The sequence below is a fragment of the Meriones unguiculatus genome, chromosome 12 (assembly GCF_030254825.1).
Source record: "Meriones unguiculatus strain TT.TT164.6M chromosome 12, Bangor_MerUng_6.1, whole genome shotgun sequence".
Taxonomy (NCBI): domain Eukaryota; kingdom Metazoa; phylum Chordata; class Mammalia; order Rodentia; family Muridae; genus Meriones; species Meriones unguiculatus.
In genome coordinates, this window is record NC_083360.1 from 50238551 (window position 1) to 50242295 (window position 3745).

A 3745-nucleotide genomic window follows, 5' to 3' on the forward strand; every position below is an offset into this window, starting at 1 on the left:
ACAGAGGTTAGCATAACCAATAGACTACAAGAAATGGAAGAAAGAATGTCAGGTGTGGAAGATACAATGGAAGAAATCGATGTATCTGTCAAAGAAAATGTTAAATCCAAAAAAATTCCTGACACAGATCATCCAAGAAATCCAAGACTATATGAAAAGACAAAACCTAAGAATAATAGGTATAGAGGAAAGAGAAGACTCCCTTCTCCAAGGCCCAGAAAATATTTTCAACAAAATCATTGAAGAAAATTTCCCCAACTCAAAGGAGAGGCCAATAAGAATACAAGAGGTCGATAGAACACCCAATAAGTTAGACCAGAAAAGAAAATCCTCAGGCCACATAATAATCAAAACCGTACGTATACAGAACAAAGAAAAAATACTAAAACCTGCAAGAGAAAAAGGCCAAGTAACATATAATGACAAACCCATTAGAACAACACCTGACTTTTCAACAGAGACTATGAAAGGCAAAAGGGCCTGGACAGAACCTAAGCGAACACAGATGTCAACCCAGGCTACTAACCCAGCAAAACTCTCAGTCCTCATAGACGGAGAAAACAAGATATTCAATGACAAAAACAAATTTCAACAATACCTACAAACAAATCCAGCATTACAGAAGACACTAAAAGGGAAAATACAACCCAAGAAAACTAGATACATTCAAGAAAACATGGGAAATAAATAACCCCACTACAGTAAAACAAAAAGCAACCAAGCACACAACCATATGACCACAGCAAACATCAAATTCAAAGGATCTAACAGCCACTGGTCATTAATCTCTCTCAATATTAATGGACTTAATTCTCCAATAAAAAGAAACAGACTAACAGAATGGATGCGTAAACAAAACCCAGCAATCTGTTGTATACAAGAAACACACCTAAGTCACAAAATAGACATCACCTGAGGGTAAAGGGATGGAAGACAGCTTTCCAAGCAAATGGATGGAAGAAGCAATCAGGAGTAGGCATTATAATATCTGATAAAATAGACTTTCAACCAAAATTAATCAAAAGAGATGGGGAAGGACACTTCATACTCATCAAGGGAAAATTCCACCAAGAAGACATCACAATCCTAAACATCTATGCCCCAAATACAAGGGCACCTACATTTGTAAAAGAAACATTGATAAAACTTAAACCACACATAGATCCCCACACACTATGAGTGGGAGACTTCAACACCCCACTCTCAACAAAGGACAGGTCAACTAAACAGAAATTAAACAAAGAAACAATATCTCTAACAGAGTTCATGAATCAAATGGACCTAACAGACATTTACAAAACTTTACACCCAAACACAAAAGAATTTACCTTCTTCTCAGCACCTCATGGAACCTTCTCCAAAATAGACCACATAGTGGGTCACAAAGCAAGACTCAACAGATACAAGAAGATTGAAATAATCCCTTGTATCCTGTCTGATCACCATGGAATAAAGCTGGACCTCAATAACAACAGAAATAGCAAAAAGCCTACACATACATGGAAACTGAACAACTTGCTACTAAAGGACAGCTGGGTCAGGGAAGAAATAAAGAAAGAAATTAACATCTTCCTAGAACTCAATGAAAATTAAGACACAACATACCCAAACTTGTGGGACACAATGAAGGCAGTGCTAAGAGGAAAGTTCATACCACTAAGTGCCTTCAAGAAGAAATTTGAGACAGCGCATTCAAGCAACTTAATGGCTCACTTAAAAACCCTAGAAAAAGAAGAAGCAGACACACCAAAAAGGAGTAGACAGCTGGAAATAATCAAACTCAGGGCTGAAATCAATCAATTAGAAACAAATAAAACAATTCAAAGAATCAATGAAACCAAGAGCTGGTTCTTTGAGAAAATCAACAAGATCAACAAACCCTTAGCTGAGCTAACTAAAAGGCAGAGAGACGCCACCCAAATCAACAAAATCAGAAATGAAAAGGGGGACATAACTACAGACACTGAGGAAATCCGAACAATCATTAGGACGTACTTCAAAAGTCTATATGCCACAAAATTTGAAAATCTAAATGAAAAGGACAATTTCCTTGATCTATTTGACATACCAAAAACTGAATCAGGACCAGGTAAATCAATTAAATAGTCCTATATCCCCCCAAAAAATAGAAGCAGTCATCAAAAGTCTCCCAACCAAAAAGAGCCCAGGACCAGAAGGCTTCGGCGCAGAATTCTACCAGACCTTCAAAGAAGAGCTAACACCAATTCTCTTCAAACTATTCCACAAAATAGAAACAGAAGGAACATTACCAAACTCATTCTATGAAGCCACAGTCACCTTGGTACCTAAACCTCACAAAGACTCAACAAAGAAAGAGAATTTCAGGCCAATCTCCCTTATGAACATGGATGCAAAAATACTTAATAAAATACTTGCAAACCGAATCCAAGAACACATCAAAGATATCATCCACCATGACCAAGTAGGCTTCATCCCAGGTATGCAGGGGTGGTTCAGTATACGGAAATCCATCAATGTGATCCACCATATTAACAAACTGAAAAAAAAACCCCACATGATAATCTCCCTAGATGCTGAATTATCTCAAAAAAATCAGTAACCCTCCTGTATACAAAAGACAAAAGGACTGAGAAAGAAATTAGGGAAACAACACTCTTCACAATAGCCACAAATGACATGAGGTACCTCTGAGTAACCCTAACCAAGGAAGTCAAAGACTTGTATGAAAAAAATTTCAAGTCTCTGAAGAAAGAATTAGAAGAAGATATCAGAAGATGGAAAGATCTCCCATGCTAATGGCTTGACAGGATTAACATAGTAAAAATGGCCATCTTACCAAAAGCAATATACAGATTCAATGCAATTCCCATCAAATTACCAGCACAATTCTTTACAGACCTGGAAAGAAAAATTCTCAACTTCATATGGAATAACAAGAAACCCAGAATTGCTAAAACAATCCTCTACAATAAAAGATCTTCTGGAGGTATCTCCATCCATGATCTTAAGGTGTACTATAGAGCAACATTTTTAAAAACTGCATGGTACTGGCATAGAAAGAGAATGGTGGATCAATGGACTGAACAGAGGACCCCGAACTAAACCCACACACTTATGGACACTTTGGCATCTTTGACAAAGACGCCAAAACCATACAATGGAAAAAAGATAGCATCTTCAACAAATGGTGCTGGTCCAACTGGATGTCTACATGTAGAAAAATAAAAATAGATCCATACTTATCACCCTGCACAAAACTGAAGTCCAAGTGGATCAAAGACCTCAACATAAAACCTGACACATTAAATCGCTAGAAAAAAAAAGTGGGGAATACCCTAGAACTCATTGGTACAGGAGAAAACTTCCTGAAAAGAGCACCAACAGCACAGGCTCTAAGAGCAACAATCAATAAATGGGAACTCATAAAACTGAAAAGGTTCTGCATAGCAAAGGACCCCGTCATCAAAACAAAGCGACTGCCTACAGATTGGGAAAGAATCTTCACCAACCCTTTATCTGACAGAGGACTCATATCCAGTATATATAAAGAACTAAAGAAGATGAAAAGCAACAAACCAAGTAATCCACTTAAAAAATGGGGAACAGAGCTAAACAAAGAATTCTCTGTAGAGGAATATTGAATGGCAGAGAAGCACTTAAAGAAATACTCAACCTCATTAGCCATTAGGGAAATGCAAATCCAAACAAACCTGAGATTTCACCTTACACCCATCAGAATGGCCAAGATCAAAACACAAGTGAC